This window comes from Sturnira hondurensis, unplaced genomic scaffold (genome assembly GCF_014824575.4).
Source record: "Sturnira hondurensis isolate 20B ecotype Veracruz unplaced genomic scaffold, ASM1482457v3 Scaffold0004271, whole genome shotgun sequence".
Lineage (NCBI taxonomy): Eukaryota > Metazoa > Chordata > Mammalia > Chiroptera > Phyllostomidae > Sturnira > Sturnira hondurensis.
Genome location: NW_028076902.1, coordinates 2,392,825 through 2,416,404, shown reverse-complemented (window position 1 = coordinate 2,416,404; position 23,580 = coordinate 2,392,825). Strand labels below are relative to the sequence as shown.

Genomic DNA, 23,580 nt, shown 5'->3' with positions numbered 1-23,580 from the left:
TGTTGCCCGGAAACCTCCAGGAACAAGAAGCCCCTCATGACTCCTGCCTGACCCAGCCTCTGCCTGCCTTCTCCTGAATTGACAGCTTTCTCCTGGTCATGCCCTGACCCTATTTTACACACATCTCCAGTTGTCCACTGGCTATTCCTCTGCTCGGGCCCAAATGGGTTTTCTGTCAACAATGTTGGGTGGGCCTGGAGTTAGGAAAGGGCCCCAGAGAGAGCCATGGGGAGAGCGAGTGGGACCAGGGACTCGGCTCCCCTTGAGTGGCACACAGACCAGCAAGGGGCCCTCCAAACCGCAAGCAGGATGAGCCCAAGAAGTTGCTTCTGCAGTGAGCAAAGTGTGCCCTTGCCCTGCAGTCCCAGAGGCCCAGAACCACAGCCAGCTCGCCTCATCTGCCAGCTGTGTCTGCTGTGCTGACTTCACCCACCACTGCAGCTCGAGGGCTGCAAGTGCAGGGCGGAATGTTCTCGGCATCGGCTGAATAGAAGCCACGGAGCACAACTCCTGAAGGAACAGCTGCAGGTGGGGAGCAGAGTTCATATCTGCGGGTACTTGAAGTTCACAGTCATTAAATCCAGTCTGGAGCGCTCACTCTCCTGTCCCAGTTCCAGGTGGGCAGCAAACCACGGGAGAGTTTTTCTCTCAGGAGAAGCTTCAACGAGGAGGAAGTGGTTGGCCTGGCCTTTGACCATGTTGAGGGGATTTAAGGTCCAACTCCAGTTTTTAAGAAACAAAAACAAATTATTTCAGGCCTGAGTAAAGCAGGGTATGTGTCTGAGCTCAGAGGAATCCCCACAACAAACTGGGGAATTTGGCCACAACCTTCAAACCGGGGCTCAAAATGCTCTGCCCAATACCTGTTCCAGCTCCAGCACCTCCAACCACAACAGTTCCCCATCACAGCTCCTCCCCAGCTGCCCAGAACAGAGGATGCCCTCACAAACTGGAGCTGTAGTTATCACCACAGGGCCTCCCGCATCCCAGAGAACCTCTGCGTGGGCACAGGAGGAATGAGGACGATGGCTGCTGAGCCATCGGGCGGCCACCTGGGGCCCAGGGCCTCACTGCAGTGCTCAGAGGACAGGAGCCTGACAGGCACAAGTGGGAGGCCAGCCCAGGCCCCATCTGTGTATCAGTCGGCTGTGTCTCAGCGCTTGGGGACTGCAGGGTAAGGGGGACCCTGAGGGGAGGGTCCCTCCAGCCTAGCTTGTCCCCGTGAGCCCTTGAAGCTCAGACACTTCACACCACCTGGGGGTCACTCCACCACCAAGCATCTGCAGCCCAGAGCCCACTGTCCTCAGCTCTTGCAGCTGCTATACTGTGCTCATTTCAGGTTTTTAATTTTTCTCCTCTTTTTTCTTTCTCCCTCTGAGAGGCTAATGTTCTAAAGAAGATGTGATGCTGGGAGGAGGCATTAATTTCAATAGTCACTTAAAAGCAATTGCCTGGGAAATATCTCATTTTCCCATTAAATGCTGCAGAGCCGAAACCTCAGGTGATTCTCCTTCCTCCCCCTCCCGCCCCCTTCTCCTCTGTCTCCAGCCCCTTCCTCTCTGCAACAACTCATTCCAATCTGCATATTAGTTTCCCTTCCTGGCCTAAAATTATGCCCTGGGTAGATATATGATTCTGTTTGGCTAATAAATAGCCTCTAGACAGCAAATGCCTGACAGGCAACTTTCTCTGTAGAAACTGCACTGGAGGAGTTTCCCTGACAGGCAAGGTGTCTTCTTGGGAGCACAGAGCAGGTGGCTAATCATGTTATAGTTTCTGAACACTCCATTCTGGGTGCTGGGAGACCAGCAGGCACACTAGAGGGGCAGGTTGCCCTCTGAGGTCTTCCCCTGATGATGGGATGAGGCTAAGGTGAAGATAAAGTTCCCCCCCCAAAAAAACAGACCTTTCCAGGCCCTTCTCTGGCAGGTGTGACCCAGCAGGTTGGAGCCCCATAGCCCTGGTTGACTTGAAAAGTTGACAGTGCGTCTTTCACTCCAGGTTGGGAGACAAGCAGCTTCTTTCTTTCCTCCCCAGCTAAAGGCCTGGGACCTGCAGAACTAGGGGTAAGAAAAGGGTGTTATTGGTCACCCCATCTCTCTCTGCCGCCCTCCCCAGTCTCCCTCCACCCCTGACCTCTGCCCCGACCCCCACCCTGCACTTGTCTTTCTACAGCTTGCCCGGTTCTGTTACTGCAGGGCCTCCCTCTCAGCTGTCACCTAATCTCGTTCATCAGGTATCTGCTGTATTCCACACCCAAGGCTATTTGCTTTTTCACTTTCAATTATTGCTCCATTCCAATTATTATCATTATTAAAAATAACAGCTGACTACTACAGAGCCCGCCTGTAGGTGACAGGCATCTGTGACCATGTGTGTAGGTACCACCAGCCACAGGTTACAGAGGAGAACGCTTAATGTCTTGGCCATACTGTCCCTCTAGCCTGCAGGACTCAAGGAAATCCACCTCCGAGGGGGGCTCTGAGCCCTGGCGGTGGCGGGGAGGAGCTCTGGGGCATGAACCATGACCTTCTTCTGGTTCCTCACCTGCTGGCACCTCTGGCCACTTCACCCCAAATGATTAGAGACCAGGACCCTATAGCCACTGTGGAGCATCCTCAAAAAACTTAAACCGGACCTACCATTTGATCCAGCGATCCCACTTCTGGGAAATCATTCAAAGGAAACAAAATCAGTATCTCAAAGAGCAACCTGCACTCCCACGTCCACTCCGGCATTCTTCACAATAGCCAAGGCATGGAAATGAAGTAAGTATGTGTCCTTCGAGAAAGAAACAGATAAAGAAAAGGTTGTGAATGCACATGAGCAAATGTTATTCAGCCTTAAAAAAGAAGGAAATTCTGCCCTTTGCAGCAACGTGGGTGAACCTGGAGGACATTATGCTAAGCAAAATAAGTCAGATGCAGAAAGACAAATACCGGGTGGTACTTTTAGGTATGTGGAACCTAAATAGTCAAACTTATAGAAGCAGAGAGTAGAATGGTCGTTTAAAGGCTGGAGGGAGGAGGAGATGGGAAGATGTTAGCCAGGGGTACAAAGTTTCAGTTATGCAAGATGAATATTGGGAACCACCCTGCTTGGTTTCAGGAGCTGTAACCTGCCCCCCATCCCCATGGCTAAGGCTGAGTGAGCAACCTTCAGACCATAAGCCATTAAGGAGACAAAGTTTATCTCCCTGGCAGGAGCGCCGATTCTGCTCCTTCATCCATAACTGGCCCCCAGTGCTTGATCAGTTAGCCAATGATGGCTAAGATTCCCCAAGGGGGGAATGACCTAAGATAGGCATGATCATGTGGAGGCCCTAGGGAAGGACTTGGAGGGCTATGGAGAAAGGGGGTGATGGACCCTCGCCCCTCGGCTTTGATGAAGCCTGACTCCCCTGAGTCCGAGAGAAGTCTCCTGAAATTCCTTGGCCGTCTTTACCTCCTCTCCCTGACTTAAGCCTGAAACTATGACAGAGGGCAGTGCAGCCCTGTGCTGGAAAGGGCAGGCTCCCTGGGTGATCAGACCTGAGAAAGGATATGTAAAATCCTGCAAAGCCTGCTTTGCTAAGAATGCTCTTAGTCAAATGATAAAGGCCCAAGCAGGAAATGAGTTTGCTTCCCAAAGTTTTCAGCCTTTTAGCTAATAGACCCTGACTCAGAAGAAGCCCTAATAGTTCTTTGTATGCTATCCACCATTTGATCCTTACTGCCTGACAATGATTAATGAGCTGTACCTGTATTTCTGCACACATTAAACCCAATAAAAGCCTATCTAGGCAAGGGTCAGCAGGCTCTTCCCTTGAGAAAGTGGCCAGGATGTTCTGAGGCGCTCCCCCCTTGAGGGAGTAGCCATGCCATCCCTTTTCCTCCATAGGACTCAGTAGTCCGTGTGAATTTGTCTCATGTCTCATCCATGACACCACAGGCACTGCAGGCCGGTGCCTGTGTCAGATGAATAAGTTCTAGGCATGTAGTGTGTGGCCTGGTGACTACAGTTAGCAGTACTGTGCTGTACACTTGAAATTTGCTAAGAGGGTAGATCTTAACTATGTTCTTACCACAAGAGAAGGAAGGAAGGGAGGAAGGAAATTAAGTGAAGTGATGAATTTGTTAGTTTAATTGTAGAGATTGTTTCACAATGTACATATATATATAAACCTCAAGTTGTACACCTTGAATACATATAATTTTTATTAGTCAATTGTACCTTAATTAAGCTGGGAAAGGGAGAGCAGGAGCCAGCAGCTTTGCATACCTGTTTCATGAGTCTCAGAACAAATTGATTCTCGTTTTAGGGATGAGAAGCTGAGACTCAGTGAGACTGAATCAAATGGCAAAGTCACACAGCTTTGAGATGTCTTCTCTGTCACTAGACAACAAATGGGCTTTTCTGCATTGTTCTTCTCCTTGCTGTTCCCGGAGGCCTCCTGAGGTGCTCTTCTTGGGCTTTGGTGCAGCCAGGCTCTTGGGTCAGGTTTTGGACAAGTGCAAACTCGGAGACTAAATGCTGTCATTCCATTCACACACAGCACTATTTTAGCACTGGGGTGTGAAGTGATCAGAGAAAGGGCCACAGGGTAGAGAAGACCACTCTGGTCTCTCTGGCCACATCGGCAGAAGGCCACATGTGAGGCCTGCACACTGTCCAGGGCTGGGCCTCTGCACACAGAGTGTGGCTCAGTCAGCCAGCCTGGTTCCTGCAGCCACACACACGTGAGAAGGCAGCTTTTCATCCAGAGGAGCCACACAGCTGTCAGTCTGCCTGGGGTCAGGCGAAGCCTCCAGGGTCCCCTGGCCCAGCTCTAGTCTTTCCTTCACAGCAGAAATTCAAAGCGCACTTAAGAAAATCCCATGAAAGCAATCACTTTTCTCCCTCAAGTTCCTGGAGTTGACTTCTTCTGACAGGACGTTTGGAGGATTGACTTTTATAGTAAAATGAAGTGTCTGGCAAGGAGTGATTGTTCCCTCCCTTCCTGCTGCGTGGCCCACAAGTGCCAGCCTCCGCAGGGGAGCAGCGAGGCAGAGCGACCGCGTTCCGTAATCTAAGGGATCCCAGGCAGCCATGACAGCCAGAGAAAGACACCATTCAGGGAATCCAGTTGTTCGCCTTCCATGACCTTCTACGGCCAGCGCTGTGTGGTCTTCAGGTAGACGACGCAGCAGCAGTGCCCTGTGTCCTGCCCAAACCCCGGGCAGCGTGGGACCAGGCATTGGAGTAGGAGAGCCAGCAGGACCGGCAGAGAGAGCAGGCTCTGCTGCTGCGCTCTGTGCAGTCTCAGGGGAAGACACTCAGCCTCTCTACACTTCAGTTTCCTCACCTGTGCATTGGGACAAAAGTGTCAACTCCACAGGGCTGGTGTGACAATTAAATGAGAATCGCAATAGGAGCCTGGACACATTGTTGACCGCGATGATGGCAGTTCTGCTATCACCGATGACTGACATTTGCTGAGCGCTAACTGTGGACTGAGCTCCGTGCTGCATGGTTCATATTCATTGTCCCATCCAGGTGACCTGAAGCTCTAACAAGGTCAGTGTTATCACTACCCTCACTCTACAGATGAGAACCTTGAGACTCAAGAAGGCTAAATAGGTCACCCAGAACCACTGCGCAAGGGTGCGCAGAGCCTGTGCAATGAGCAGCAGAAGTGTTGGGTAACCACTGTTCTCTCCTGCCTTTTCCACCTGCTCACTCGGTTGGTGGTTGTTCTTCTAACAGAGGGAACGTGCCTGTTGTTTCAAAGACCGCTGGCCTTTTCTGTGTCCATAGCACATCTCACGTATAAGTGTGCCATGACGTATGATAAGCATGTTTTCCTTTTCAAAATGAGGAAACAGGCATCAGGGGGTTGAGTCACACACAGCCAGCGAGTGGCAGGGGGTGGAAGGAAACCAGCATTTGTGAGCTCGGACTGGACGCCTCTGGGTGCCTAGTGCTGCACTCGTTTCAGCTCCTGCCGTCACGGGGTCTGCCAGGGAGTTTCAGTAGATGTCGGACTTTTGCTGACTTCCTGTAACTAACCTCTAAAGAAGAGTCTGATTACTCAGCTTATTTTACAGACAAGGAAACTGAGGCCCAGAGCACTTAATTAGACTCCAAAGCCTGTTAATGAGGAAGGAGAGGGTTCCTTTCTGTTTTTAAGGAATGTGTGCTAACTCTGGTTCCTGCCTGAGGAGCACGCAGATGTGAGCTCTGGGTCCATCCCACACTCCGCCCCCTCAGCCCACCCCAAATACCACAGACCAGTCAGGGGAAGCTCCTGAGGCCCCCGCTGCCCAGTGAGGGGATTGACTTGAAAAAGGCCATCAGGACTTCTGTGAGTAACCAGAAGGATCTAAGCGTAGGTGTTCTTTACTCACCCTTCTCTCTCCCCCCTTCCCATGCCCCAGTAATATCCCCCAACCCGGGAGGCTCAAATGTGACTGAGATCAGGAAAACAGCTGCAGCCCATGAATCCCACTCTCTGGTGATGAAGGGGTTTCCTGAAATCTAAGAGTGGTAGAAGCAATTTTCCTTTTACAGAAATGCACAGAGCTGCTGAGATGGGAGTTGAATGTGCCCAGAGGGACCCAGAGGAGCAAACAAAACGACAGGTGACGATGGGGGCTGCCTGTGGTGGGCTGTCCTCGCTGGCCCTGAGAGGACCACTTCCAATATCAGTAAAATAAGTTCAGGCATGCAGCCAACATGGGAGTGTTTATTGATTTATAAATTCTACAAATATGCTACTGAGCTAATGAAAGCCTCACAAAGCAGCCACCAGTGTTGATGTTTGAAGGGGATAATACAAACTCCTAAGTAGAATTTCTGCTGTTTTCTTCTGCATGCCCAGCAGGTCCCGGTGTGGCCCTTCTGGGCTGGAGGCCACTGCCTTTAGCCTTCTTGGGGAGCTCTATGGGGCCTGTTCTGGGGCCCAGGCTGCAAGAGGCCATCGAGTGAGGCATTTAAGGGCACAGGCTTTGGGGTCCAATGGAAGTAGATTCTGAGTCCAGCTCCACGTCTGAGGAGCCATGTGGCCTAGGAAATGACTTTCTTTCTTGGAAAAATGAGGGAGACCACCTTCCCGTGCAGAGTTGATGAGGAAATAGCATGGCATAGCATGAGCGTGGCACATGGGGCGTGGCACGTGGTGCGTGGCACTGGGGAGGCAGGTGAGTGGCCTGGGTATCCGAAGGCCAGTCCTGAGGATGGAGTCTAAATGGGGAGGCCTCACAGCCCAGGAGAAGAGTGCCTAAGGTTCCCCTGCTCTCAGTGACCATCCCCCTGGGGAGTGGGTATGCATTGCTGCAGGCAGAACTCCACAAACAAACACACACAGAGAATTCATATTTAATCCTGCTTTTGGCTTCTTCCCAGATTTACTTACAAATGCTTCTAAGTATCTTAGAAGCAACCTAGAAAGCAGAATAAGGCCACAAAAACAATCCTGGAGTGTCAGAAATTTATTTTTGAACTGGAACAGCCCATGATTGTGAGACCCATACTCTGCCGAGTCCAGGCAGACCCCTCCCCTGTGCCAGTCAGCATGACCCACACCACTCTCATGAGGCCACCAGGGAGGGGATGGGACACCTCCTAAGCCCCACACTGCAGGCCTGGGTGGGAATTGCATGCCTCTCTCTGCCAGGAGGCAGTGCCTCTTCCTGAGTCAGCAGCAGGGCACTGCTGGGCACTGCTGACCGCCCTCACTGTGCCGCAGCGCCTGCGAGATGCTCCTGTGGCCAGACACACAGCACTTCAGGGAGCATCAGTCCAGGGCCGGGCAATCACAGGACTCTCCCCTGGAAGAACTTCTTTCATAGGGCCACCAAATTAAAGTCCATCTCAGCAGGGGAGGGAAGTGGTGTGCAAGGGTGGAATATGCAGAGGACTGGCCACGAGTGCAAAGGGCTGCGTCGCCTCTTCTCAGGGTCTCATCTGGCTCCAGCAGCCATGTTGATGGAGAGCCCGGCCCTCTAGAACATGTGTGTGGGGTGGGTGGGAGGGGCTAGACCCCCCTAATTATCTGTGCTCCCAAGCAGTTACCTTCAGTGCCACTGCCCTGCCTTCCCCTCAAAGTGGTAGTGCTCCTGGCACCCCTCACTGAGCTTTTAGCACAAAGTTGCATAATCTTTCACTTTCCCCAGGCCAGCTTGCTGGTCTCTGCTCCAGCCACTGTGAGGACAAGATGAATTCATTTGCTAAGGACAAGCATAAACCTCTGGTGGGAAACAAATGCAATGCACCACAGTAAATGGGAGCAGCTTTAAAAAAAAGCACACAATCCTTTGGGGACCCTGTTGCCATAGGAACTGGCATTATAGCTTGCCTCTGATAATTAATGGAGGGTTTTGCTATTACAGTATTCTTGAAACTTCGCTCTCCCTGAGCTGCACTGCAGAATGCAGCATCCTCTCCTCATTCATAAATATTTCATCACCACCGGCTGCTGCGTTTCATCACAGTGGAGAAGGCCTGGCCTAACCCAATCCCTGCCAAACTCCTCTTGTCCTGTCAGAGTGCAGCTTCCACTTACCCTGCCTCCCTACGCAGTCCCAACTTACCTGTTCTGAAGTTCCTTACATTCCTTAACTCAGAAGGGCAGCTTTCATTGCAGCTTTCTTTTCAGATCCTGACACCTATTTTCTGTGCCTTGTCTTCTTTTCCTAAAGGTCAGGCTGGCCTCCCGGAGGCAAAAGCAGGGTCCAGCTCAGGGCCTGAGGTTCTTTATTTTCTGTTTGATGGAGTCCTGGAAAGCTTTTGGATTCTGGTTCTGCAACGTTCTGGCTGAGCTTTGGTCCCCTCATTGATATATAGAGACACTGCAGGGTTTCACGGAGAGGGTGAAATGAGACCCAACACTGCAGGGCACCTAGCCCCTCTGGGTGTGCTCAGAGGTTGTCTGCTCCCAGCTGGTTAGTTCTCAGCTTTCCTGTTTTTAATCTAAATGATGTAACATCCAATTTATCTTTTTTAACTTAAAAAAAAGAGCTGACTGCCCTGGCTTAGAAACTGCTTCTGGACAGCATTGCGAACTCTGCGGTTCCAGGCAGGGCCCTTCCCAGGAGCACTGGACAGAGACAGCACCTCCCCACCCCCACAGACTGGAGCTGGAGACTGTGCTGTCTGGAGGCTACAGGGAGGGGTCAGGAGCTGGAGGGAGCAGCAGGACCTAGTGGCTGGCATTAAGCATCAGGTGCAGAAGTAGCCTCAGGCTCGCCTCTCGCCTCTCTAGTGACTCTCCGTTAAGGCTCAGTTAATGAGCACTTGCTCAATGTTCTGTGCACCCGGCTCTAAGAACAGGCACCGCTGGTGGGGTGGACTGGGGCTCCCTGCTCCTCCTGCTCAGGCATTAACAATGGGAGAGGAAGCTGGAGGCTCAGAAGCTCAGGGGCTACTGAACACTGAGCATTGTCCTGGGGTGGCAAGAAATTCTTCATGGGCTCAGGCTTCTTTTCCTTCCCCCTCCTGCAAGAATATAAGCACTGCCTTGTCTCCCAGAAGCATCTGGCACTTTGATAAGACAGTGCGCATCCTCCCATGTGGCTCCACATCCAGCCACCCTGGGTCAGGGTGGCATCCCCTCAGCAAAGCCTTCCCCAGGCTACAGGGGAGGTGGGAACAGGTGCCTGTGAAGCTGCTTGTTGCAGGCGGTCCCAAAGGCCTGTGCTCCCCAGGTCTGCTTTCCTCCATGCTGCCCTCCTGCGGTCTGGGAAGATGCACATGGCTAACACAAGGTGCAGAGCCCAGGGAGGTGGGGCTGAGGACAGGAAGACCCAGAAGGATCAAAACTGGGGAGATGGAATCCTGACTTAAAGTTTCAGGAAAGAACTCAGGGGAAAAGGCCAGGGGGGAGACGCAGAAGACAAGACCAAGAGGGTTAGAAATGGTGGGACTTGTGCATGAAACAGTGAGTGGGAAGCAGAGAGCCAGGTGGGATTAAGCACAGAAGGGTCTGGCCAACAGCAGGGGGGACCAGCAGGAGACGTTCCCCAGTGTGGGGCTGGCGTGGGTCAGTCTGGGTAAATGTGTAAATGGGGGATAATCTCAGTGACTGGGATTCTATTTCTCTGACTGCCTTAAGCTCCTCCTCCAAATCCTGCCCTAGTCATAGCTGCAGGCTGGCTGGGCGCTGCTGAGAACCAGAACGCCCTCCCCCAGGACCTTCAGTCAGCAGGCCAGTGGCCACCGGCGGCAATACTCTCCCCTTCCCACAAGCTCCCCCTTGGGTTCAGGACTCTCTTTAACAGAAGTCCCAGCCTTCTGCAGTCTGAGGGGGAAGCTGGGCCAAGCCTCAGTGCTCACCGTGGAAGCCCCAGATACGCATGGAGATCTATGGGCTTGTCTAACAATCTTCTGACTTCCCTGAACTGATGAGGCTAGGACTAGAGTGGAGTCTCATTCTCCGCCCCTGGTGACATTTGCCGGAATCCTGGCCTGCTCTGATCCTGCCAGGCCCCACCTTCAATGGGAGCTCATCCCAGCCTCCAGGGACCAGACCCTCCACACCTAGGCCAGGTCCTGGGGGTAGAACTCTGCAGGGCCCCGCACAGCAGCAACCTTCTGCAGGTTCTCTCTCCTGACCTCCTGCTCTTAACAGTCCAGTGGCACTAAGAACATTCACATCGTCATGCAACTGTCACCTTCGTTCAGCTCCACAACTTTTTCATCTTCCCGAACTGAAGCTCTGTACGATTAAACACTAACTCCCGACCCCCTCCCCAACCCCCCACTCCCTGGCGGCCACCATGGTACTTTCTGTCTATGAATCAGACCAAGGTTGTCAGGCTTATTTTCACCAGGAGACACATCAGCCTTGCGGTTGCCTTCAAAGGGCCGAATGTAATTTCAACTCATTAACAGTTAAGAAGTAATTACATTTATACAGTCCTAAAATTATTTTTTAAATATTTTATTTATTTATCTTTAGAGGGGAATGGAAGGAGAGAGGAAGGAAACATCAATGTATGGTTGCTTCTCGTGCATCCCCTGCAGAGAACTGGCCCCTACCAGAAACTGGCCTGCAACCCAAGCATGTGCCCTGACTGGGAATCGAACCACCATAGTCTGGTTCGCAGGCCCGCGCTCAATCCACTGAGCTACACCAGCCAGGGCCTCCTAAAATTATTTTGACCCTTTGAAGGCAACCGTAAGACTGATGTGGCCCCCTGTGAAAATGAGTTTGACACCCCTGATTTAGACTATTCTAGGTACTCCAGAGAAGTGGAATCATAAGGATTTATCCTTTGGTGACTGGTTTATGTCACTTGCACAATGTCTTCGAGATTCCTCCGCGTTGCACCGTCTCTCAGAACTCCTTCCCTGTTAAGACTGGATAAGACTCCATTGCATGACGCATAGAGCACATTTTGTTTATTCATTCATCCACCAGCGGATAGTTGGGTTGCTTCCACCTTCCAGCTGTTGGGAATAATGCAGTTATGCAGATGTAGGTATAAATATCTGTTTGAGTCCCTGCTTTCACTTATTTTGGATATATAGCCAGAAGTAAAATTGCTGGATCAGTTGGTAATTCTATGCTTAATTTTTTTGAGGAAACATCACAATATTTTCCACAGTAGCTAGATCATTTTACATTCTTACCAATAGTTAACAAGGGTTCCAATTTTCCACATCCCTGCTAACACTTACTTTTTGTTTTTTTAATATAATAGTCATATTAATATGTGTGAAATCATATTTAAGTGTGGTTTAATGCACATTCCCCTAGTGATTAGAAATGTTGAAGCGTTTTTTATGTGTGTGATTAACACATATTTGTATATCTTCTTTGGAAAAATAGATCTAAGTCCTTTGTCTATTTTTTAATCAGGGTGTTTGCATTTCTGTTACTCAATTGCAGGAGCTCAGCCTGTTCTGGGGTCCTCAGTGGCAGGCACCTGTGCTCTCAATGAGCCCTGTGACCTGGAGCCACATGCCATTGGGAGCCCTTGCCGAGCCCGCCCCAGCCCCNGCGCCCCCCCCCCCCCCCCCCCCCCCGGTCACGCCTCCTCAGTCTGGCCCACTGTAGCCGGCCTCCTGGGACCATCTCAGGGCCTCTTTCTTGGCAGGCAGGAGTCAGAAGCAGAGGCAGCGTTTGTAGGTTGGGGGTCACAGCGGCTCCACTACGGCTGGATGTGTGATGTATTTATTCTTTTTGTGACCTTCCCCTTCCTGTTGGTGCCAGGGCCTTGCTGGACTTGAGTCCTGGGAGCCGTCCACAGAGTTCCTCTATGGCCTTTTCCTTGGTCAGAGCAGAGCGCTCAGAGCCAAACATCTCATAATTATCACTCCATAGCTCATGCACCACACACGTCAGGGAAGCTTTGGGGCAAGGAGAAAGGAAGTGTGTACTAGCACATTCTTCCCCTTCAATGTCACCCCTGTTGTAAGTGTTTAACTGCTCACCTTCCAGGCCCCACCATGTGCGGGGATGGAGCATCTGCCAGGAAGGCAGGGAGCCCCATGCTGGTCCCCGGAGGGCTCCCTGACAGACTGCAGCTCATGCTGGCCAGGTACACGGTGTGAGTGGTTAGGCACCCGTCACAACTTCCTCTGGGAGCAGGTTTCAGTTGGAGAGAGACGCTCAAGGGAAGGGCGAAGAACACAGGGCTGGGAAGAGGGGGGCCTCCTCCTCTCCCTCATGCTGCACAGTTGTTTCCAGGGCCAGCTCTGGGGGTAAGGCTTGCTGTAGGGTCGGCCAGTGGCTGCCCCCAACTCTCTGCAAGAGGCTTGGCAGGTCCTGCCTATTGTAGCCAAACCCAAACCAGTGCCCTCCTCCCTGGAGAGGAGCTGAGTGTGTGAGCAAGAGTGCCTGTGGCCACCAGCCAACTCCCAGCTCCCCTACACTTCCTGTGAGAGAGGACAAGAACCCGTGTGGAAAAATCCACACCAAAAACTCAGTCTCTATCCCCAGCTCCTCAAAACTGCTTTGGGAGCCTGAGTTCTTGGAGAAACCATGCTCTTTGGGCCCGATATCCACACCTTTCCTGTGTCGCTTATGAACAAGGCTGTGTTATTTCTCAGGTCTGAACCAAAGTAACAAGGCCCGCTGTTTGGTAGCAGGGACCTGAAAGGGAATGTGCTCCCAGAGGCCGTGGGCTGACTCACCATGGGTGTTAATTCCCAGCACAGCCCACTTAAATCCAAGAGCTGCACACGCACAGCAAACAGGTCAAGCTCTGAGACAGTCCCCGTCCTGCCCAAGTCCTCTCTGAGATGTCAGCAGGGGGCTGGGATGGCACCCCGGCCCCTGTGGAAGTGATAGTGCCTCTGGGAAGGAAACCTGGGCTGCTCCTCCTGCAGGGACACCCTTGAAGGTGAGAAAAGACTTCCCGTTTGGAGTTGGTGACCTTCAATTCACAGCTCCCTGGCTTTGTTTCCTTAGACCTCAATTTCTTCCTGTCTGAGCTAGTGGACTGCCTGTGGCATCTACCAACTCAAGGAGCTGTAAGGACAGACAGGGGGGAAACTTCTTAAAACTCTATAGAGCTTTCTGGATATGAGGAGCCACTGTTTGCTTGATCTGCTGCTGGCCCCTCGGGGGTGCGGAATGCTCAGGGTTCAGCTGAATACAAGTTGCAGAGAAGTGAATGCACAGGGTGTTGGCAGTAAAGGCCACCTGTGCCCATCTCTCAGGTCACAGATGCAGTATGTCTTTGGGGCTGTGTGATACATGCCCTAGGGGCTTGCACAACAGCTACTCCTTTGCTGTTAAATTTAAATTTATATATTTATTTTCTAATTTCTCATCAGAGTTCCCTGGCATAGGAAGGTCCGTTTTTTGTGTGTGGGTTTTTTTTTTTTTTTGGTGTTTCCTTTTGCAGAGGCCAATTAATAATAATAATAGTAATACTTAAAAAAATAATAACCTGATTCTATGTTTGGACCCATTGTGTTACAATGCCTTGTGTAGCAGGGCCTAAGGAGCTGCCTGAGGCTGCTGCCCTAGGGAGGGAGCTTGCCCACTGGAGAGCCCCCGGCCTGCCCCGGAGACCAGCTGCCTGCAGCAGAGAAAAGAGGGCCTTGAGGGGTCTGTCCCACACAGTCCCAGTGAGCTAACATCCCCTTTGCTTCTGCTCTGTGCATCCTCTTGGCTCCCCCAGAAGGCACACAACAACAAGGCACCTTTATAAACAGTCTCCTCCAACTCGGGGACTTCACAGTCTCAAGAAATCCGTTGGAAGAAACAGCCAGCTTCGCAATCCTGGCAACATTCTAGGGCTTTTTTTCCCTTTCCCCATTTTAACTGTAAAAATTCGTCTCCTACGTTGCACACATGAATGAAATCAACAGTCTTATCGGATCCCAAGTCTGTCAGCCTATGTCTACCAGCCGCCTGGAGCCAGAAGCCTCTTAGCACATGTGTGACTGGAGCTGAAACGGGGCTGGGACGGCAGCACAGGCAGCTTGGCTCTGGCACCCTCGTCCCCAAACATTTGCTCTTTTAGGGAGCAGGAAGCCTCCGTGCCTCCGTTTCCTTCTACCTCAGCTCCTTGGGCTTCCAGACATGGGCGAAACACCTCCCCGATGTGCCTTAGTTTCCTTTCTGCAGGCGCGGGGCACCAGCCTGTGGTAGTGGGACCAGGGGCCAACGTTGTTGTCATTTCCCAGCACCCATGAGAGCCCAGGTCTCCTCAGGGTGGGACAAACTTGGGTACTGCCGAGAAGGCCAGGGTACCTGAGCCAGTGGGCTGGCCCAGGGAGAGGGAGAAGGCAGCCATCCCTGGGGCAGTGTTCGCCCACCCCACCCTGGCCCGAGAGCTTTCAGAGGCTGGGTGCTTTGGGCAGCATGTCCTTGGGCTGTGCACCCTCGCAGCGTGGGGGCTTATTAGGCTCGAAGGCTATGGGAGAGAAGGGGGGCTCTCCCTTCTACTGCCCCTGAGTCTGAGCCCACTGGCCTCACCTGGATCCCTGACCCTTACCTGGGCCCCTACCTTTGTCACACAGACCTGGACCCTCATTTTAGTCATTTTCTCTGCCTGTCGTCAGACAGAATGGCACATAGATTGATTAATGATAGATGGGAAAACAGATTTAGTCACTCATTCATCCATTCACTTATTCATTAATTTACCCATTCATTGTATTTATTTTTCAAACATAATAAGAGAGACAAGGGAAAATATTCAGGGACTTTGTTGCTTTTGCTACCTTAAGAAGTTTCCTTAATTCTCTAGCTTTCTCCACTCAACTACTTAAAATATATATTGATACCCCAAAGATGGTATATATAAAGTACTTGACATACAGTGGATGCCCATGAATGGTCCTTTATCATGATTGGTCCTTCTGTGCCAGACCTGGGAATGCATGGATGGATTAACCTCAGGCCTGCTCTCAGGGCACGTACATTCTGTCACGCGTATGTGTTTTTCCAGCGGATACAGTGGGAACAGTTGTGTGTTGGAGAGAGGCACATGGGATTTGTCTAGAGTCTAGCAGTCTCAAAACTGGTCCAGCCAGAGGTGGAGATGTTTTAGACTCTGCCCCATCCAGAATGGTGCTGCAGGTCAAAAAGACCTTGTTTGCATTTGGTCATCACTGTCCACCACCGCCAAGCAGAGGCTCGTCTTCCTCTCTGCAGCATCTTCTCCCCAACAAGGTTGCCCTTCTAGGTGGTCTGGATGTGAGATAACCTGCATCAGCTGAGGCAGAGGGAGAGGGGAGGAGTGAGGCCAGCGTGTCTGCCCACCCAGCCTCTCCAGTGGCCCCACCAGGCCCTGCACCCTCTCACTCCCACCCAGGTAGAGGCAGCTAGACATGCTGCCCACTGCTTGCTCCTTAAACAACCCTTCCCACCCTCTCCCTGGGTCTCAGCCTTCTCCTTTTCCTCAACTTTTGTGAGCATGGCCCTGAGGCTGCCTCTGAGAGAGCAAATGGGTGTGTCTGTCACTGCGACTGCTGCTGGCACGTCACATCACAAATGGACACACAGAGTGCCCAAAGGCACAGACCCGGAGCTCCCAGGGACGGTGCAGGAGAGCACATTCAGCCACAGTTATTGGGCTCTCACTGCACATCCAGCCCCGGGAAGCTCTGAGAGGGTGTGAGAAGCGGCGGGAGGAACGGACCGGACTGAGTCTCCTGATGAACCTAGAAGCAACCAGCACCTATCTGCATTTGAAGAGCTCCAGGATTTGTCGTGGTCGGGTATAATAAGACAAACAAACACAAAGGTGACTGTCACAAGGAACAAACAGGAGGCATGGCATGCAGAGGGCCACCGGGGAAGCACTGGGTCAGTCAGGAGGCAGAAGGCATGAGGAGCTGTGGGCAAGAGCCTTCACCGAGGCTCCTGTGGAAAGGAGCAGGTGAGGCAGGTCATGAAGGCTTAGGGGTGGCCAAGCTGATGGACGCCAGTGGCTCTGGGGACAGGAGCGGTTGCAGTTGTCCGGCCCCTGGCCCTGGGGTGGCTGCAGCAGGGAAATAATGGCCTGATGTGTGAGAGCCCCACAGAGGAGGTGGTGGGGTGTGGGCTCTGGGTCAGTCGGGTTTTGCATGAAAGGTGAGCTCAGAGTGGGGCTAGCCGTCTCTAGGGACTGGATCAGCCTGGTGGACAGTCCCTCCAGGGCCAGCAAGGCCCCAGGATGTCAAAGCATCAGAATATAGCCAATAAAAGACATAGTTAAGACCACCGACATCCTGAGGACCCACTGGGATTGAAGTCTGCCCTGGACATTGGATATCCAAGAAAACGTGGTAATGTTTTAATCCAGAAAGGAAATTATGCTGGATGTGGTTCCTGTTTTAGAGTATAAGCCACATCCAGAATAGTATGCATAAATAGAGTGTGCTTCTGTGACCATCCACGGGGACAGCGCCTTTCATCACTCCCCTGCCATTTCAGGAAGGACAGTAAGGGCCAGCGCTATGACAGACCCTGTATGGCTAATCCTACCCCTACTCGCCTCTCCAACCACATCTCTGGCATCTTCCTCTGCCCCGGTTCCTCCAACACACAAGGCTCCTCGCTGGCCCCTTGGCCTTTGCACATGCCCGTCCCTCTGCCTGCCTACCATTCCACCCTGCCTAAGCAACTCTCAGTCTCTTTCCTCAGCTCTCAGCCTAAAATCAGGCCTGCTTTCCCTGCCCCACCCCCAGCACTGAACACAGGTGTTTCACAGGGCTGCTGTAGACCTCCCTCACGTAATTCTCTTTCACTGGTTCATGCCCCCGCATAGTGCTGATCTGTCTGCAGGCTCATTGCTCTGCTCTGGTCCAGAGATTTCCTGCTAACTCTATCTGTATTAGCAGTCTCGGTTCTCCAACAGGAAAATAGACAGAGCGATCGAGATGATAGATAGATGATAGATAGATAGATAGATAGATAGAGATGGATGTATATATTAAAATACATATGGGGTGGGCTACAGTAGGTTTGCAGTTGTAATATAGGTAAATACTATAATAATTAATCAATGATAATACAAAAAAACTGTTTTATGTACTCACAACTGCAAACCTACTTTTGCCATGCCTGCATGTTGTATATAAAATTGTATATAATATGTATATATATTTGGTTCACAAAATCATTGATGCTGAGAAATACCAAGATCTGCAGCCAGCAACCTGAAGACCCAGGAGAGCCAGTGATTAAGTGCCAGGCTGAGGGCAAGACACCAATGTTAAGCTCCACCAGGCAGGCAGGCAGGCAGGCAGGCAGTGTCCTCTTACTCTGACTTTTTGTCCTGGTTAGGTCTTCAACTGATGGGGTGAGGCCCACCCACATTAGGGAGAATGGTCTGCTTTACTGAGTCTACTGACTCAGATGTTAGCCTCCCCTAGAAACACCCTCACCGACACATCCAGAGCCATGTTTGATTGAGCATCCGGGCACCCTGTGGCCCAGTTGAGTTGCCCTCACATGTAAATTAACCATAACACTATGCAAACGTCCCATGAACTCCTAGAGCTTAAAATGTCCAGAGGTGACCTCAGTGCTTTCCCCCTCCCCACTGCCACTGCCCACCTGTCACCGGAGCCAGAACTGATTTGCCACACCCCTCACTGTCAGCCCACACCATACCGCCCCACGCCCTGCAGATTCCTCTGGAAACCCCTGCAGACCCGTTCCCACCTCTCCCCCCACTCACTGCCCTTACTTAGAACCTTGTCTCTTGCCTGAGTCTCGGCCACCACCTGTGTGGCCTCGGGCTGCCAGCATTTCACCCCTTCCGTCTTATTTTCCACACTGCCACCTGTCTGTCTTTCTGAAACACCAGGCCCTTGCCTGGAATATGTTGGCAGTCTCCTCCCAGGATGAAATGCTCAGCCTGGGCCTGACGAGGAGGCCCTGCTGGTGGACCTCTGCCTGACCTGCCCCTCCAGGCTCATTTCACTTCTGCTCACACACCCAGCATCCATCACAGAAGCCACCTGGATTCTGAATGCCTCTTCCCTTTTCTTGTCTCTGTCCTCACTTTCCTTCTTTTCCCTCTATTGCTCCCCCTTTCTAACTCCAGTCCCACCCAAATGCTTCCAGTCATGTGAACTCACCACACACCCACCGTGGCTGTTCCTTCTTCCTCTGCTTCATCCCCTTTCAAATGCTACCAGCCTCGTGGTACCGCACAGATGTCATTACACGCACCTGTACACATTCACAGGGTTCCGTCCCAGGCCCTGCGTATGGATGGCTCGGGAAGCTTCCCCCTCCTGGATGTGACCTATGGCCTGGCTCACTCCTGGGTGGCAAACATTTTACAAGAGAAATGGCCCGTAGTTCCCCACGCCCAGTCACCTCCACAAGGCTCTGAGGGCAAAGCGAGGCTGGCAGTCAGTCCCATTCAGAGCTGATGTCATTACGAACCTCACGAGCAACACTATCCCGCAGGGTTGTTCATTCACTCGCTGATTCACTCAACAAACATGTTCTGACACAGTATTTCATGACTAGCACTGCGCTAGACACTGGAGAGATGAAGAAAAATGACAGCTGATCTATAATTAGGGAATCGGGAAGCACTGCATGGAAACCCAGCTAGCACAGAGGGGCTTGGTCATGCCCGTGGCTGTCTAGACGCAGGGAGTGCCAGGAAAGAGAAGGAGAAGGGGGAAGGGAGAGAGGAAAGAAGGCAGAGGAAGAGGAGGGGGGAGAAGAAAGGGGATTTGGGTGTTTACTCAATGGAGCTGAAAACTTACATCCATCCAAAAACTTGCACTCGGATGTTCAGAACAGTTTTATTCATAATCGCCAATACTTGGAAGCAGCCAAGATCTCCTTCAGTAAGTGAAAGGATAAAAAACTGTGGTATATCCAGACAACAGACTATCATTCAGAACTAAAATGAAATGAGCCATCAAACCAAGAAAATCCATAGGGGAGCCTTGAATGCATATCACAAGTTAAGAAGCCAATCCGAAACAGACTGGATGCTGCATGATTCCAACACAGGCCACTATGGAAAAGGCAGAACCGTTGAAGGAGTAAAAATATCAGTGGTTCCCAGGATTCGAGAAAAGGATGGATGAGTAGGCAGAGCACAGAGCATTTGGGGGCAGTGAAACTGCTCTGTGTGATACTATGATGAATACACGACATTATATTTGTCCAAATGCACAGAATGTCCAAGAGTGAACCCCAACGTAAACTCCAGACTGGACGATAATGATGCTGGTGTAGGCTCATCAGCTGTAACAAATGCCCCACTTTGGCTGCTGGGGTTGTTGATGGTGGGCGAGGCTGTGCAGCCTGGAGGGAGGGGTAAATGGGATACCTCTGTGATTGCCCCTCAATTCTACTCTGAGTCCAAAACTGCTCTAGAAAATGAAGTCTATTTTAAAAAGGAAGAAGGAAAAAAAGGAAAAGGAGGAGGAAGAGTTTTGCAGGGGGTTGAAGTCCCATTTTTGAAATCCCTTTCCCCCCTTTTTTGAAACACAATGACACTTACTAGTGACCAGCTTCTTAGCCACCTCCTGGCCCCCAGTTACTGAGATGACAGCAGTCTGGGATCTGTGCTCTCTGACTCAGTCGCCCTCTTAAAAGCATTGAGCTGCTCACCGGCCCCAAACTCTCTCAGACGAACTGTGATGGCCTCCCAAACTCCCTGCTCCCTGTCCTGCTGGAGTTGCTCCCAGAGCCCATGGGAAACTAGGTGGCCCGTTGGCCCCTGAGAGCAGGTGCCTGGCGCCTCCCTGTCCCTGTCCCTCCCTGTCCCTCCCTGTCCCTGCCTTCTCTGCAGACATGTCTGAGTCTGCAGCATCCCGCATGGATCAGCTTCCTCTGGGGTTCGGCTTTCTTCACTCTCGCCCAGTGGGCTCCCACCTCTTCTGCTTTTGATTCTGCTCCTGCCTCGTCTCCTGGGAAAGGCCTTGTAGGTCTGCACTCAGCCCAGAGCCTCTGGGTAGATCAGGACTTCAGGTGACAGACCCTCCGTGTCAGTGGCCTTGGAGGGACTGTGTGCGGGCAGGCTGGTTGGCTTTTAATCTCCTTGGACTTGAATATTCAGAATTCAAATTTGATTCTCTATCAATGTGATTTTTATATTCTTTCCCCCTTTTAAGGCTTTTCCCCTAAAGTCTAGGGTATATGTGTATAGGCTCAGCCCTATGAATCCTAAAATGACATTTTCCTTTCTACCAAGACTCTTACTGATTCTTCTTCATAAATAAAAAGTTAATCCAGATAGTAGTTACCCTTATCTCTTCTCATTTCATTGCTAATTCAAAATTTCTTTGAGCCGCCACCACCGCTGCCACCCCCTCCACCGCTCTTGCCAGGGCGCCTCAGCTCGGTGGGGGCAGCGGCCGAGGGAGCCCTGCGGGCCAGCTCGCCCAGGCGCAGGTTGTTGACACCTACATCCAGCCCTTGCCAAATACATCCCACTGTCCACATATCCAGCGTGAGGTCTCCCCAGGTACAAGGTAGGCACCATGGCTGAGAAGCCTGCCGCCACTGCAGGGACCCTCTGCAGGGCAAGAAGTGTGTGGAGAAGGAAGGCCTCCACTGCTGCGTAAAGCGCTCGGACAAGCTCCTCGCGGAATCTTGTGTGGGTCACTGCACGCCCATTGGCGCGGACTTGTCGGGAGTGGGCTGCTGCCAGCACGATACCTGCCTCCGCTGGCCCAAGGGCCGGCACCCCATGGCAAACAGGACCTTTGTGCCCAACACAAGAAGACCCCGTGCAACAGTGCACCACGTGGGAGGACACCCCCAAGTGCAAGAGCTGCCTCAAGACGATTACGGCAAGAGATCTGAGAGTGCAGTGCAAGGGGGCTGACCCCCTGGCGCAGAGACCACTTTACCTGCAGCAGCAACTGTAAGCTGGTCGTCGGGCCTGGACGCTTCTTCCCCAAAAGGGAGGACTTCTACTACATGACTTGCCATGAGGCCAATTTGCCAAGTATCGCGTGAAGGGCAACAAGGCCGTCATGTCTGGAGGACTCGCTTACCAGGATCAGCCCTGGCGTGCTGTGCTTTGTGTGTGGAAGTGGGCTGGGCGGCGTTTCACCGCTGTGGAGGATCCGTGTTCCTGCGTGGATGGCTGCAAGAACTTCGTGGCCAAGAAGCAAGCTGGATGCAAGAACCCCATCGCTGGGTTTGGCAAAGGCTCCGATGTGGTGGCCTACGGAGGGCAACCCTGGCATGACTGCTGCTTCCACTGCAAAAACGCTCCGTGAGTCTGGCTAACAAGCACTTTGTTTTCCATCAGGCACGAGTGTTTTGCCTTGACTGTGCTGAAAAACTGTGGAGTGACTGGGGCTCCTGCCCTGTAAATGCAGTTCTCTTGTTCTCGTGTCCTCACCCTCCGCCCTGCACCGTCCAGAGGGAAAGAGCGGCCTTTCACCTCTTCAAAGCTGTTCCTTCTGTCTTTTCTCCGATTTTATAGTGCTCCTCAAATAAGGGCACACAGAGATCCTATTAGGATTTAGCAAAAAGCAACTCAGTAGCAAAGCTATTTTTGAGATATATATGGTTAAAAAACGAACACTTAGTTGACTCTTCTGTATGCTTATCATAGAGCAGAAAGGTGCTAACCATTGAGCTGCTTAGTGATGCAAGCAAGAAGGCTAGGAGATGAAGCCCCCCCCCCCTCCCCCCGAGTGCCCTTCGTGACTCAGCTGGGGCTTTCCATCGTCACACGACACACAAGCGTTGCAGCGGCCGCTCCTGCGTGCTGCTTGCCCTGTTCTGCGAGCGGGAACAGGACTCACCGAAGTGCCTGGTTTAACTTCCTCATCAACTCCCCCCCACCCCCACCCGTTCTTTTGTGCTTTCAATCAACTAATACGAATTTCTAGAAAATTAACAATTGAACTTAGCTGGGATTCTAAGCTGACCTTTTCTCCGTGCTAACGTTTGAGTCCCCGTGTGCCGCATTTTCTGAATATTCCTACTTTCAGGCACGGAGCATGCAGGTGACTTGGAAAGGGCAGTGGATCTGAGGAGATGAGCCTGTTTTAGAGGAACATCATCACCAAGAATACTTCGGGCAGCTTAACAAAACTAACCCAGCTGACATTTTTCTCTTTTTTAATTAGTAATACTTTGGGTTTTTAAAAAGATTTTGTTTACTTATTATCAGAGAGGGGAAGGGAAGGAGAAAGAGAGGAAGAGAAACATCAATGTGTGGTTGCCTCTCGCACGCCCCCTGCTGGGGGCCTGGCCTACAACCCAGGCGTGAGCCCCGACTGAGAATCCAAATGGCGACACTTTGGTTTGCAAGCCGGCACTCAATCCACTGAGCCACACTAGCCAGAGCTTAATGAGTAATATTTTATTTTAATTAATAGCAACATAGTTTATGGTTTTGGAGACCTGCATGAAAATATATTAGTCCCCTCAAACGTTCCTACAAAAGTAACCTTAAGACTCCAGAAGGGTAGCAGGGCAGGCGCCAGGACGGTCCTGGACATGGATGCGATATTTCCAAAAAGTGGTGGGTGGAATCCCTTGTAACACAGTAGTTGTCTGCTCTTTGTCCCTGTGTTAAAGAGGCCCACCGAGGTCCCTTCTTTTGTGATTATTATGACCTCTCCTCAGGAGCTCAGCTGGGTCTCCGGGGAGTGGGGAGGCCACCTGCGTCACTGGCAGATGGTGGATTTGCATGTGCGCTTACCTGACAGGCTGGGTCACCTGCCTACTGTGTTCCAGCTGCACGGGCAGAGTCTGCAGTAAAAGGAGATGACGTCGAAGTGAACAGGCAGTGACACTACATACTGACGTCCTCACAGCAGTGGTTAAAAAAGCCGATGGAGGCCTCCTCTCTGTTTTTGTCATTAGCTGTTATCATCTAATGTTTCAATGTGTCCTCACAGAAATAAAGCAACATACAAATTAAAAGACGTGTTTGAAAAAAATTGTGAAATACTTAAGATGTACACACTGTATATAGAATAATTCAGTGAAGTACCGTGCATCTGCCTCTTGACTAGAGAAATCAGACATCGCCCATACATTTGAAACTTGTGGGGCCCCAGCCCCACAAACAGACACATACTACCTCACATCACCATGCTTCCCTTCACCCTCCCACGGTCTGTGTGCGCGTCTCTCCAAGTCCATATTATTGCTTTTCCCATTTTACATTTATGATCAATGAATCTTGGTATATGTGCTACCATGCAACATGTTTTCCTTACTCCACATTG

At 51.5% G+C, this 23,580-nt stretch overlaps 1 pseudogene; it reads left to right on the top strand.

Moving 5' to 3' along the window:
* Positions 1-1,025: 1,025 nt before the first annotated feature.
* LOC118986462 (four and a half LIM domains protein 1-like) lies at positions 1,026-23,107 on the top strand (annotated as a pseudogene).
* Positions 23,108-23,580: the final 473 nt, after the last annotated feature.